General features: G+C 44.1%; 1 protein-coding gene across 3 annotated transcripts in view; it reads right to left on the bottom strand.

The window, feature by feature from the left end:
- impa1 (inositol monophosphatase 1) overlaps positions 1-6,058 on the bottom strand; it is a 44,382-nt gene extending 38,324 nt beyond the window's left edge. The window contains exon 1 of one of the 3 annotated variants that reach the window (XM_038809157.1): positions 5,842-6,058. The gene's annotated coding sequence lies outside the window, so the exon portion shown is untranslated. Of the gene's footprint in view, positions 1-5,215; positions 5,640-5,841 lie in introns of those variants that run through there. The other 2 variants (XM_038809158.1, XM_038809156.1) reach the window with 2 other exon arrangements.
- Positions 6,059-15,526: the final 9,468 nt, after the last annotated feature.

The raw sequence follows: 15,526 nt of genomic DNA, 5'->3' as shown, positions 1-15,526 counted from the left end.
TATCTGAAAGGGTGGTGGAGGCAGAGGCCCTCATAACATTTAAGAAGTATTTAGATGTGCACTTGAGATCCTAGGGCATACAAGGCTATGGACCAAGTGCTAGAAAATAGGATTAGAATGGATTAGGTGGATTGTTTTACCGGTGCAGATGTGATGGGCCTTTTCTGTGCTGTATGATTCTATGACTCAATGTAAGAAGCTGTATATACTATATTTTGTTGTGATAAGATTAAAAACCCTGGGTTGAAATACATACGCCACTTGAGCTGTAATTAAGGTGTCATAAATGTTAGCAATGTTGCTTCACTGCACCAGGGTCCCAGGTTTGATTCCCGCTTAGGTCACTGTCTGTGTGGAGTCTGCACATTTTCCCCGTGTCTGCGTGGGTTTCCTCCGGGTGCTCCCACAAGTCCCGAAAGACGTGCTTGTTAGATGAAGTGGACATTTTGAATTCTCCGTGTACCCGAACAGGTGTCGGAGTGTGGCGACTCAGGGATTTTCACAGTAACTTCATTGCAATGTTAATGTAAGCCTACCTGTGATAATAATAAAGATTATAGCTCATTATTATGCAGTTTTGTTTGGATTAAGGGGATGCGCTGTGGAGTTAATTAGATTTCAGCTTGGTAAATTGATGTTGTTACTGGGTGGAGCTACGGTATCAGGCATTTTTCAGGAAAAGCAGGTCAGTTGTGAGCTGAATAAAGCTGTGACGAGAAATCAAGCAGTTCGCTCTCACTGCAGTTCAGTTGAAAAAGACAAAAAGTCTTTAAAGCAGCGCAGATTTACCTGAGAATAAGGGGAGCTGGAACATATTCTGATGACACACAGCCACAGTTTCTGCAGGATTCTGACAGGAGTCAGGTCTTGTCTTTAAGGCAGTGTCAAAAGATCTTCTTTCTCAAAGAACATTTCTCTAAAGCAAGTATTCCTGAGTGCCAATGATTTAACAGTGGATTGACAGTGACGATATGTTTTGTTCCTTTTTTGTTTGAATGGGAATAAAGATAGCAGTTAAGGGGGGGGGGGGGGCAGTTTAGCCCACTTAGCTAGACAGCTGGTTCGTGATGCCGAACAAGTCCGCAGCGTGGTTTCAATTCCTGTACCGGCTGAGGTTATTCATGAAGGCCCTCCTTCTCAACCTTACCCCTTGCCTGAAATGTAGTGATCCTCAGGTTAACCCATCACCAGTCAGCTCTCTCCCTCAAAGGGTAAAGCAGCTATGGTCATCTGGGACTATGGCGACTTTACATTTACATTACATTTACTGTGTTGTTTAATTGGTAATTGTAAGTTATTTTCTGGTGTGATTTTAAAGATATTTTAATACATTTTGTGTGTAATCACTCCTGAAGTGAAGTATTCTTTCCTCACAGTCTTACAAAATTAATAATAAAATAGCCAGTATCCTAGTCACTGTTGACATCTGGTCTGGGATCACAATCAGTCGTACTGAAGATCTGTGGTTCAGAAACAGCCAGGAACCAGCCAAGCTATTCCAGTACAGTTACAATACTGGCATTTATCTAACAATGTGAAAATTGCTCAGGTACATCCTGTCTACAAAAAGCAGATCAAATCTATTCCGGATAATTACCGCGTTTACTCTTGTTCAGCAAAGTGATGTAAGATGTTGCAGGTAGTTCTATCAAGTGGCACTTACTCAGCAATAACCTGCCACTGATGTTCAGTTTGCATTCCATCAGGGCATATGATCTCATTATAGCCTTGTTTCAAGCATGGACAAAAGAGCTAAACACAAGAGATGACTTGAGAGTTGTTAATTTTTTTTCTTCTCCTTTTGCTTATTTAGTAAACATCATGGCACCAACCACTCAAAAGGAATTGGTTAGCACAAAAATATATAGGTTGATTTATTAAGGATTTGAAACATTGGTGGCAAAACCTGTACATACGCCTGAGTTGGTAGCTTCCTCAGAAGAAACTTCTTTTAAAAAAATAATTTTTATTGGAATTTTTTGAAAAATATATATCAACAAAACAATAATAAGAATAACAATAATAATAATAAACACCCCCCGGCACCCGTAACAACGCATATAACAAACCCCCCCACCCCCCCAACCCCAATAAACAACAAAATAAATTAACAATAAGCAAATTAACTTAAACACTATCCCCCTAAACCTCCCCCCCCTCGGGTTGCTGCTGCGGCTGACCTAGTACCTTATCGTTGAGCCAGAAAGTCGAGGAAAGGCTGCCACCTCCTAAAGAACCCTTGTACCGACCCCCTCAGGGCGAACTTGACCCTCTCCAGCTGAATGAATCTCGCCATGTCATTAATCCAGGTCTCCACGCTCGGAGGTCTCGCATCTTTCCACTGCAACAAGATCCTCCACCGGGCTACTAGGGACGCAAAGGCCAAGACATCGGCCTCTTTCGCCTCCTGCACTCCCGGCTCCACCCCAACCCCAAATATCGCGAGTCCCCAGCCTGGCTTGACCCTGGATCCCACCACCCTCGACACCGTCCTCGCCACCCCCTTCCAGAACGCCTCCAGTGCCGGGCATGCCCAGAACATATGGGCATGCCCAGAACATATGGGCATGGTTCGCTGGACTCCCCGAACACCTGACGCACCTGCCTTCGCCCCCAAAGAACCTACTCATCCTAGATCCGGACATGCCTCAGAAGAAACTTAAATGAAGTCTGAATGATATTACGCATTGTGTCATGTACTACAATTTATATGTACAGAAAACATAACCATACCCACAAACAGGTTCAAAAACAGCTTATTTCCTGCTGTTACCAAACTCCTGAATGATCCTCTTATGGGATGAACTGATCTCTTCAGCCATCTTCTCTACTGAGTAGCACTACACTCCATATGCTTCACCCGATGTCCGTGCCTATGTATTTACATAAAATATGTATGTATGTCCTATGTTTTTTCATATATGGAACGATCTGTCTGGCCTGTACGCAGAACAATACTTTTCACTGTACCTGGTACACGTGATATTAAATCGAATTCAATCCAACGGTGTATCACAACAAGAGTGACTGGTCTCGACATCAAGATAGTATTTAACTAAATGTAGCATTCGGGGCCCCAAGCAAAATAAAGGTCAGTAGGAAACTTTCCACTGGTTGGAATCATATGCAGTACAAAGGCAAGTGGTTGGAGACCAACCATCTCAGCCCCAGGACAATGCTGCGGAAGCTAAAGAAATTCAGCATGTCTGCATCGACTCTCACAAACTTCTACAGGTGTGCCATAGAGAGCATCCTATTCGGCTACTTGATATGGCAACTGCTCAGCCCAAGATCGCAAGGAACTGCAGAGTGTCGTGAACTCAGCCCAACACATCACACAAGCTTGCCACACTCACATTGATTCTGTATATACCTCCCGTTGCCTCAGGAAGGCAGACAGCATTATCAGAGACCCCTCCCACCCAGGCTTTGTCTTCTTCCAGACCCTTCCATCAGGCAGAAGGTACAGAAGTCTGAAGACCCGCACATCCAGACATAGGAACAGCTTCTTCCCCACAGCTACTGGACTCAAAGACTCTCCCTCGGACTGATCTGTTCCCTGTAAGAACACTATTCACTACGCCCTATGCTGCTCTTGCTCATGTATTTGCTTTGTTTGGCCCATTGTTCGACACTGTTTGTCGATGTACCATTTATCAATGTACTCTGTTGATTATTATTTTTTGTTCACTACGTGCGTACTGTGTACGTTCCCTTGGTCACAGAAAAATACTTTTCACTGTACTTCGGTACATGCGACAATAAAATCAAATCAATTCCTCCTGGTAGCCTGTGGTCCATCCATCTTCAGCTACTTCACCAATGACCATAAGGTCAGAAGTGGGGATGTTCACTGATGATTGCACAATGTTCAGTATTATTCACAACTCCTATGATACTAAAGCAGTCCATATCCACATGCAGCAAGACCTGGACAACATTCAGGTTTGGGTTCTTCAGTGGCAGGTAAAATTTGTGCCACATAACTGCCAGGTAATAACTATTTCCAACAAAACAACATTTAATTATCTCTCCACAACTTACAACAGCACTGCCATCGCTGAATCCCTAACCATCAACATCCTGGAGGTTACCACTGACCAGAAAATTAACTAGACAGCCATACAAATACCAGGGCTGCAAGAGCAGGCCAGAGACTGATAATTCTACTGTAACTCACCTCCCATCTTCCCAAAGCCTGTCCCCATCTACAAGGCAAATGTCTGGAATGTGATGGAATATTCACCAATTACCCATAGATGAGTGCAAGTTCAACAACACTGAAGAAGCTTGGCATCCTCGAGGACAATACAGCTTGCTTGATCGGCACCCCATTCACCATCTTAAACACTCACTTACTCCATCAGCCATGCACAGTGGCAGCACTGCAGCAACTTGCCAAAGCGCCTTTGAAAACACCTTCCAAATCAATTAACTGTACCACCTAAAAATCTGGAACTCCTAACAGCACTGTAGGTGTACCTGACCGCAAGGACTGCAGCGGATTAAGACGAGTTTACCACCACTTTCTCAAGGGCAATTAATGGGCAAAAGATGCTGACCTTGCCAGCAATGTTCATATCCCATGAAATGATAAAGCAGTATAAATGTAATTATCATTCTTTTCTCAAATAATGAAAGTTGTTACATCAATGCAATTTTCTCTCTTTGGATACAAGATTACTGATTGGTGGCACAGTGGTTTATACTGCTGCCTCATAGCACCGGGTACCTGGGTTCGATCCTGACCTCGGTCTGGGTAGAGTTTGCATGTTCTCCCCCTCCAGTTTCCTCCCACAGTCCAAAAATGAGCAGGTTAGTTGCCCCATAGCGTTCAAGTTAGGTGCGTTAAATGGGAGGGGGATTAAGGGCCTAGGTAGGGTGCACTTTCGGAGGGTCGGTGCAGACTTGGTGAGCCGAATGGCCTCTTTTTGCGCTGTAGGGTTTCTATGAACTGGTTGCAGCCATTTTTTTTTTAAATTGTCTGATTTTAATGCGCAGAAAACATTGCAGAGCTCCGTTTAGAGCTGAAGGTCACCATCCACCTCTCTCAGGAGCAAAGGTGAAATGGTTCCAAGGTTTTGAATAAACCTTTTAAACCTGGGGGGGGGGGGGGGGTGAGGAATTATATACAGATCTGAGAACAAAGAAGAAAACGCTGAAGGCCAGCCTGAAACACAGGTAGAGAACCATTTATCCCAGGCAGTCATCTCACCGAGAGTGCCGGCTGCTGTCCCTGTGAACTGGGCCGCCTGTCCGCTTCACCTCGCCGGCTGCTGTCCCCCTGAACTGGGCCGCCTGTCCGCTTCTGCTCGCCGGCTCCTTCCGGAGTCACCCACTGCTCATGTGCAAACCAGGGACAGCCTCTAAATTTACAGCGGGAGAGAAATGCTGCGCATCCTAGAACTAAGAGCAAGTTGTAAAAAATGTAATGGCAGGTAGATCATTATAAGCCGAGGTTTATAACACATCGGTCGTTGGGTTCATCTCCTTTCTGTGCGCCTCTTCTGTTGAAACAATAATCCCACCTCTCTCCTTCTACTGTCTTGTATTTTTCCATGAAAGCACAGGCCTTTATTTTAATTTATCCCGATAACAGCATTCCCCACTCTATTGTCCCTCAAACACACAAGTGATCATTTAAAGCAATGTCTTCTCTGTGCCTTTAATATTCTTTCTATAATCGGATACGCTGAACTGCACAAAATGTTTTCATTCGCCTCCATCTCACTATTCAGCGGCTTACTATTGTGTCTGTGCGTGCCCCCATTCCTTGTTTTTTCTTTGCAAAATGTAATCCCTCACCCAGACCGATATTAAATGACTGCTCATTGCACTAACCTGTCTTTCTGAAGCCTTTTTTTTTGCAGCCCACCTCATTTGCCAAACACTACCTTTGTGTCATCAGCAAACTTCATCATGAAGAGTCATCAGCTTGAAAGTTTGGCTTTGTTTCTCTCCACAGGCACTACCCTGAACAGCTGAGCACTTTCAGCATTTTCGGTTTTGCTCCCCCTCTAAATCTAAACCAGCTAAATTTAGTAACATATATAAACACAAAATATAGTCAACTAAATACAACTTCAAGCATTCTTGTCTCAGTTCTTGTCCCAGGGGGCCTCACGGTAGCATGGTGGTTAGCATCAATGCTTCACAGCTCCAGGGTCCCAGGTTCGATTCTCGGCTGGGTCACTGTCTGTGTGGAGTCTGCACGTCCTCCCCGTGTGTGCGTGGGTTTCCTCCGGGTGCTCCGGTTTCCTCCCACAGTCCAAAGATGTGCGGGTCAGGTGGATTGGCCATGCCGTAGTGTAAGGTTAATGGGGGGATTGTTGGGTTAGGGGTATACGGGTTACGTGGGTTTAAGTAGGGTGATCATTGTTCGGCACAACATCGAGGGCCGAAGGGCCTGTTCTGTGCTGTACTGTTCTATGTTCTAGTCTCACTAAAACTAAACTCCATATTCACCTGCGACGAAAGCGAAAATGCTAGAAAATCTCAGCAAGTCTGGCAGCAACCTGCAGAAAGAGAAAAGAGCTAACGTTTCGAGTCCGATAACTCTTTGTGAAAGATTCCAGAATCTGCAGTAATTTGCATTTATCCATATTCACCTGGCTTTTAATAATAATCTTTATTGTCACAAGTAGGCTTACATTAACACTGCAATGAAGTTACTGTGAAAAACACCTTGTCACCACACTCTAGCGCCTGTCTGGGTACACTGAGGGAGAATTCAGAATGTCCAAATCACCTAACAGCACGTCTTTCGGGACTTGTGGGAGGAAACCGGAATGCCCGGAGGAACCCCATGCAGACATGGGGATAACGTGCAGACTCCGCACAGTGACCCAAGCCGAGAATCGAACCTGGGACCCTGGTGCAGTGAAGCAACAGTGCTAAGACGTTGACGTCTTACAGCTTGAGAATGAATGGTTCTTTGTTATTCGACAGGAGAGTCCACACCGAGTTCAATTAAATAATAAAGGTTTATTTTAGGAGCTCTAGATACACGGCACTTGGTGATACCCAACCGAGTGAGGGACCGCCCAACTTTATACTGGAAGTGCTCAAGTCACCCTGCCGACTTAGCGTGGAAGCTTGTATCCCCCAAGGATTCTGGGATACGTGACTCCCGACACCGTAAGTCTCGTGGAAATAGGTTATGACAGACCCCCCAAGAAGGAGCCTCCACTGGCTATTGACGAGGAGGAGGAGAAACAAAAGGAAAGGAGAGGCAGAAAATCATGTGCCCGAGGCACTGGGTATACAAAGGGGCCATATTTTGTGGACGCCTATCAATGCCTGCAAGTGGCACCACAGTGGACTTGTCGGACTGTTGAACCGATCCTCATAGATGGGGTGCAAGTCAGAAACCAGGCAAAGATGAGGGTGTTCCAAATGTTAGCATAGTTGTTGGCTGTCGACCTGAATGCGGTAGGAGACAAGTGCAGTCTAGCGGAGAGCAAGTGGGCACCGATGGCGAAATTCCGAATGGACACTGTGTCTCAAGGAGAAAAATGTTGGAGCAGACAGTGTGAAGCAGAGCAGCATTCCTGCTGTTCCTGGGCATGTTGAACCTTTGCCGCAATATCTGGGAATAACAAACTCAGGTTGGTACGGAGTCACAGGCTCATGAGCAACCCTTCCGGAGCTACTCCCGTTACTGCGTGTAGTGTGGTCCCATAGGCGAACAAAAAATGAGCAAATCTTGTATCCATGGAGCCTGCTTGCGGAGCCCCCACTTAAACGTTGGAACGGCCCGCTCAACCAAGCCGTTAGGTGCCAGGTGGTAAGGAGCTGTCCTTCCATGCCAAATTCCATTGGCCTTAAATGAACACTGAGAATTCCTCACTGGTAAAGGAAGCTACATTGTCTCTTTTGTGAGGGCTATGAAGAAGTGCTAAATTTTAGGAAAAATAATCCTATCACCCTGTCCATCACTAAGTCTTCCACTAAAATTGTAAAAATTGTCCAATCTGCACCTGCTTGCACCCTGCCCACAATCCAATAAATTTGAAATCATCATAACATTTTTTTTTTAAATTTAGATTACCCAATTATTTTTTCCAATTAAGGGGCAATTTAGCATGGCCAATCCACCTACTCCGCACATTTTTGGGTTGTGGGGGCGAAACCCACGCAGACACGGGGAGAATGTGCAAACTCCACACGGACAGTGACCTAGAGCCGGGATCGAACCTGGGACCTCAGCGCCGTGAGGCGGTTGTGCTAACCACTAGGCCACCGTGCTGCCCTTATCATAACATTTATTAAGTCCTTCTCGCCCATCATCCCAGTGCTTACTGACCTTTGGCTTCTGGTCAGTCAATTTCTTGATTTTAGAATTCCGATCCTTGTGTTCAGAATGCACCATAGCCTCGTTGCTATGAATGTCTGTAACCTGCTTCAGCCCTAAAATCCTCTAGTATCTCTATAACCATCTGATTCTAGCATCCTGCATATTCCCTATTTTCCGCACTCCACCAAAGGCATTCCTTAAAATCTCCTTGTGCAAAGCTTTTGGTCACCTGTCCCAATGTCTCTTTATGTGGGTAAGTGTCAAATATCTTGTATTTCGCTATGTTAAAGGCACAACACAAGTGCCAGTTGCTGTGTTAAATGGAAGACAGAAAGCATCTTTCAGAACCTCAGGATCTTTTAATGTGTTTAAAAGCCAATGAAGTACTTTTGAAGTGCAGTCAAAGTTTCAATGTAACATCATAACACAAAGCAAGATAACACTATTACACAGTAGAATGTACTGATCAGCGAACTGGTGAAAAAGGGTAATCCGGTTTGGGTTTGTAGTAGAAGCATAAAGGGATACGTTTTCATGCAAAGAGTTGTTAAGTGTTAAATTCAACTCACAACTCAAAGCAGTTGTCCTTCATCTGAATATTGTTGTTGTTCCAATGTAAAACCAATCCTGAGTGTAGTAATCCAGGAGACACAAAGATGAAGATTAAAACACATAAGTTCTGAACTCAAAAGCAAAGCCTTAACCATGGCACAAAACACATGTTTTCCAGCCTGGAACTAACAGAACACCTGGTCCGAGTCTGGAACGACATTAAAAGGATTCTGTTACGAGTCCTCGCTGGGCGGGCCTTCGCCTGTGGCCATGAGAATTCGTACTCCATGGGCGCCACTAGAGGTTCGATGAGTGATTCCCCGTAGTACTCGTGAAGGTTATCACATCTCCCCCCCCTCCCCCCCACCTAGATTCTCCCCTCTCAACCTCGCGATGATGAGGCTTCCTTCGCCTCTTTGCGCATGGCCTTAAGTCCACTGTCAGCAGAGCTGGATCTAGGGCAACGAATGGGATGGGATGGGGAATTGTCGCTTCCCAGCCAAGTGTCGAAGGGCAATTGATGGGGGCTTTTCTTCGGCGATGACCTCCGGCTGCAGGATCAGTCACCTCAGTCGCTATTTCTGAGCGCGAGTCTTCGTCCTCTTGGGGGATGATTGTTGGGTTTCACGTGGGTTGAGTCCTCTGCCTGGAAGTAGGATCTAAGGAAGTCGAGAGCGCCACCCTGTCCAGAGTAGTTTCCACAGTAGAGGGTCCACTGCTCCTGAGATGGTCTTCTCTCTGGTGTTGACCTGTATGACACGGGGCCAGTCTTCTCCACTACAACTCTCGGGATCCAAGAGAATCCGTGTCCAGAATTACGAACATATAGAACATTACAGCGCAGTACAGGCCCTTCGGCCCTCGATGTTGCGCCGACCTGTGAAACCACTCTAAAGCCCATCTACACTATTCCCTTATCGTCCCTATGTCTATCCAATGACCATTTGAATGCCCAGTGTTGGCGAGTCCACTACTGTTGCAGGCAGGGCAGTCCACGCCCTTACTACTCTCTGAGTAAAGAACCTACTTCTGACATCTGTCCTATAGCTATCTCCCCTCAATTTAAAGCTATGTCCCCTCGTGCTAGACATCGCCATCCAAGGAAAAAGGCTCTCACTATCCACCCTATCTAATACCTATCTAGATGGTATTCCTTGGCCTTAAGGTCTTGTCAGTCCTAATTTTTTTCCTTGGCTTCTTGTTTTGACTGCACTTTCCCATCTAGGTTGGGAAATAATAAACTAAGTCTAGACTGGAGGCGTCGTCCCTTCAACAATGCCGCTGGCACACGTAGTATGTGGCATGTCCTGCAATTGAGGAACCAAGCCAATTTGGAGTCAAGTGAGCTGGCGGTCTGTTTCTGCATGACACTTTTAAACGTTTGGACCGGTAATTTGGCCAGGCCATGCGAAGATGGGTGGTATGGCATCGTTTGGATGTGTTCATTCCCGTTGGACTTCATAAATGCCTGGAATTCTCTGCTGATGAAGAGGGTCCTGTTGCTGGACGCGAGGACCTCCGCTATCCCATGGGTGCAAAATGACTGCCATTGTAACTCTATGGTGGTGCTGGATGCCGTGGATGACATCCAATATATGTTCATCTACTTAGAATGGGCATCGACCAAGATTTTAAAAATTGACCCCATAAACAGGCCGGCACCTATGCCGAAGGTCTCCCTGGCCATTCTCATGGGTGTAGTGAGGCCCACAGTGGGAATTTCTGATTTTCCTGACACGACGGGCACTGTTTTACCAAATTTACAATGTCAGAGTCAAGCCCAGGCCAAAGTTGTAGCTCCTTGCGAGCAGCTTCATTTTGGAGACTTCTTGGTGACCAGTATGTAGCTCCTTCAAGATCGAACACTGGCCTTGGCGAGGGACAACCACTCGGGCTCCCCACAGGATGATGCCATTTTCTACATAAAATTCTAAGCGTTTAGATAGGAAGGGTTTTAGGTCCTCTGCAGGATATCCTTAAATTCTGCAGTTTAGGATCACGTGGCCTAGTTTTGCCAACGTGGGATCCTTCTGGGTGCATGTCTGGATTTGCTTGGCAGATACAGACGGTGTCCATAAAGCTTAAAATCATTATAGTTTCATCCATGACTGGCGGGGGTGGGCAATGGGTTTATGGGCAATGGGAGATGACTCAGGCATCGTCGTTGGCTACGTGCATTCCTGGGCAGTGCTCGAAGGAGTACTCATAAGCCTTCAACAATAGTGCCAGTGTTGGATCTGAGCCAAGACGATGGGAGGGGTTGCTTTGTCCTACAGTGGTTTATGAAAAGACTCCGCTGGATGGCCCTCCGCCTGTTGCCATGGGAACACATACTTCACAAGCCCCATCAGGAATCTATGAGTAATTTCCCCGTGATCCTTGTAAGCGAATGCAGGATTATAAGAGGAGCATGAAACGTTTGTCTCTTAACTGTAATATATATACCATGGGCAGCACAGGAGCTAGCACTGTTGCTTCACAGTTCTAGGGTCCCAGGTTCAATTCCCGGCTTGGGTCACTGTGCAGAGTCTGCATATTCTCCCCATGGTGCTCTTTCCAAGGGCTGGTGCAGACCTGATGGGCTGAATGGCCTCCTTCTGCACTGTAAATTCTATGATTCTATGATAACAGAATATGTCTTGTCAACTCCTAGCAAATATAAAAAATAAGTTAACTGTTAAGTCTTGTGCAGTGATATGATACTAAACCTTTTTCTATCCTAATATTGCCTACAGATATGTAGTTGAAAAGTTCCCTTGAATATTGTGAGTACTTAACCTGAAAATACTTTGGGAATTTGAGACTGATACTCAGTCATCAGTGACACTTGACTATTTTAATTCTATTCGTAATTAACATTTGAAAGAAACCATTTAATGCAAGCCAAATTTTCAAATTTGGATATCTATGTGCTAATTGTGTTCAAAACAGTGCTAGTTTGAAGAAGTGTTTTTCTTTTACTCAAACTCATTTTCATATTAATAAATGCAAAATCTGCCACAATCAAGCATAATGGGGAGTGTTTACAAACATAAACTTTAAAGAAAAAGTGTGTTATAAATAGCACTTGGTAGTACTTGAGTATTGTTAAAGACATAAACGGTTGGGTTTTTCCATCTTGCCCTCATCAGGACAGATGTAATAATGTCAAATTTCAAAGGGAGCAACAATTTATACTGCAGGAGAAAGGGTTGCTGATTGTTTGCAAGTCAATTCTGGTGAAGGAGTTACCATGGTGAATGCAATAATGCACTGTTGTTTCCGCCCTATCTATTTTGTTTAATTTATAAAAACACAATGCCTGGACATTCCCCTATGCCTGCAGAGCAGGTCCATCATATGAATATATGTAGCTTCTAGCAAGTGTAAGTTATCAACATTGCGGGCCTAACTCAATCTTAAATTGGTTGTTTGTGTAAGCCTTAACTCACTTGGAATTGTTTAGTAAGTGCTGTCTGTGAGGCAGAAGATCTTTTGGCTTGATTGTCCATCAAGCTTTCCCATGGGATAATGGTTACCCTGATCAGATTATTGTTTGCTGTGTATCACACATACTTATGAATGGGCCTAAAGCCACCACTTTCAGACCTGAAAAGTGTCCAGCCTACCTCAAATTGTCCTGGGAGGATAAAGTGTCTCAAAAATTTGCAGAATAGGATAAAGTTAACGATTTGACACTGCTGTTATGCAGTCACACGAGTGGTATTTTACACTCACAGGACATTGCTGTCAAGCCAAAAAGTCATCCTGCCTGTCACACAAAGGAGTAATGTGGTATATGAATTTCAGTGCTGGTGTGATGCCAAGTACATAGGTTATATGACCTAATGACTGGCAGACTGTATTAAATGCCCCTTTGGCTGTTCATAATAGGCAGAATACTAACCATACTCAACCATCCTTAACTTGCAAAACTCAGGAACTTGTCCAATGTTATGTGATTCCATGATTGGACAGCGCTTGAACAATCCTGAGTGTGCTAAGAATTACACTAACGACCAAATTAAGATGATCAGTCTGCCTCGCAATGTAGCTCACATGTGCTTTCTAGAAGCTACATTCATGCTTACGCTGGAAAAAGGTATATGTCTATGTATTGAGTCTTTTTTGAATGAAACAAGAGTGGGGGACAATTGTTCCCTGGTACATTCACCATGGCAATGTCTTGCAGAGTCAACTAGCAAACTAATCAGTACCCCTGTAGTATAAATTGTTGCTCCCTTTGATAGTTTGCATTCTTACATCTGTCCTGAGTGCAAGATGAAATGCTTTGATAGTGTGCTGAAAAAAAATGAAGCTTGATGTATTTAAGACTGGTAACCAAGCGTAGTTTCATTCATATAGCTGAAAATGGGCTCATCATAAAAAGGTATTTTAAATGACTGTTAAATTCACCATTTCTGAGTAACCCTATTTTAAATAATTTAAATTATTTTTAAAAACGAATTACATTTGTTTAATCAGTTTCTTCGTAAATTAAATAAAAAGGTTAAAGGTTCCGATTAGTTCTGTGTCTAAAATAAACTTTCACTTTAAGAACCACCTGAAGGTCCAGAAATGGCACAATTAGATTGAAAATTACAATGGCAATTAATTCTGTCTTAGAGCGTACCCAGTTTTGTGGGGCTGGCTTCCAGAGCGATCTTTTTTTAAACTAGTGCTGAAGATCGCAGAAACCTGATAAACACGGTATATCATTTACAATTTGTAATAACCTTCACATGACACACCCAGTTGAGCACGATTGTTTTCCTGTGCTCATTGGGAGTGCAAACTACTAGCACTGGGATAAAAGGTCAGCCAGTGTGAGGCTGACTAGAGAGCGGGGTGCCTGGTAAGCTGCAGCCAGGCCTCATGTGCAAATAAATGTCTCCACAACTTGCCTTGGACTCCCCGTGTCTCTATTAAACACTTGAAATTCCCTGGCTTTGTGAGCTGATTTTGTGAGGAATTGCACTGTGAAAAAAGGACAACTTAGCAGAATCATCTATTCATGATGTTTTATTGGTCTTGGATAGTTTTCTGCAGTTGTAAAATATTAACAGTAATATCATCTCATTGGTTACTGGGGGCTACAATAAAAGGAACAGTAGAACTTAAATCAGCCTATGGTTGAGAAAAAAACCCACAATGTTGCCAATACTAGTTCTGTACTCTGCTTCCTATTGCTACAGTCTTGCAAACAAGTAAAGGAGTTTGTATCTGCTGACAGAAGAGATCAAATGTTGGGACTAACGTGGGGGCAGCACGGTAGCATAGTGGTTAGCACAAATGCTTCACAGCTCCAGGGTCCCAGGTTCGATTCCCGGCTTGGGTCACTGTCTGTGTGGAGTCTGCACGTTCTCCCCGTGTGGGCGTGGGTTTCCTCCGGGTGCTCCGGTTTCCTCCCACAGTCCAAAGATGTGCAGGTTAGGTGGATTGGCCATGCTAAATTGCCTTTAGGGTCCAAATTGCCCTTAGTGTTAGGTGGGGTTACTGGGTTATGGCGATAGGGTGGAGCTAGGGTGCTCTTTCCACGAGCCGATGCAGACTCGATGGGCCTAATTGCCTCCTTCTGCACTGTAAATTCTATGAAATCTAATGGGAGACAATTTTGGTACAACACTTGTAAAAATGTGGATCCCATTTTGAAACAAGGATTTAATAAAGATCCATGAATATTATTATACTAAATAGTCATATTATTCTTCCACAGATTTTGGTGCCTGTAGAAATTTATATTTGAAGTATATTCCTAATGGCATAGGTATTCTAAAAGGAATATGGATCCAATTATAAAGAATGTAAATGTGTAGATCTCGTAACATACGCAAAATGGTATCAAACACTGATAAAGACCAGCAAAACTATCAACTTTGTATATTGGATGTTATGCCCCATCCAATAATAGCTCTCAAGAGGTAGAACCACATCCAAAAGGACAAGAGCAAGGAGACAAAGCTTTAGTCAACTGAGCCAACCTTGATAAAACAAATCCTGAGAATGGCATTAGTACCAAATGAATTTCAGCACCAATAACAACATGATGGGGCTGGTTCCAAATATTAACTAAGGTTTCCAAATCAATTTAAAAAATTTTTTTTTCCAATTAAGGGGAAATTTAGCGTGGCTAATTCACCTACCCTGCACATCTTTGGGTTGTGGGGGCAAGGCCTACTCAGACACGGAGAGAATGTGCAAACTCCGCATGGACAGTGACCCGGGGCTGTGATCGACCCCGGGTCCTCGGAGCCATGATGCGGCAGTGCTAACTACTGTGCTGCCATGCCACCCTTCCAAATCAACTTTACACCCAAAAGCACATTAGAATAAGCAGAGCTGCAGTGAAATGTTGTGCTGGTTCGGCTAAATTTCCTATGGGTATACTCAGAATTACATGGACTTAGGTGCCAGGGTGTCAACTGCCCTCCAGGGAATCCACCAGCTTAATTTCCAGGTTGCTCTCTCCTACTTCTCCATCTTTTATATAAACCTTGCCTGTAGCTGAATCTAATTCACTTTTGTTCTACTTCCTCATGTATTTGTTTTGTTTGGCCCTTGTTCCACACTGTAACCAATTATTTATTTGTCAATGTACCTTGTCGATTGTTCTTTGTGTCTACTGTGTATGTACTGTGCACGTTCCCTTGGCTGCAGAAATATACTTTTCGCTGTACTTTAGTACATGTGACAATAAAT

The sequence above is a fragment of the Scyliorhinus canicula genome, chromosome 10 (assembly GCF_902713615.1).
Source record: "Scyliorhinus canicula chromosome 10, sScyCan1.1, whole genome shotgun sequence".
NCBI classification, from domain to species: domain Eukaryota; kingdom Metazoa; phylum Chordata; class Chondrichthyes; order Carcharhiniformes; family Scyliorhinidae; genus Scyliorhinus; species Scyliorhinus canicula.
The sequence above is the reverse complement of the archived record's forward strand: the minus strand, read 5'-3'. Positions and strand labels throughout refer to the sequence as shown.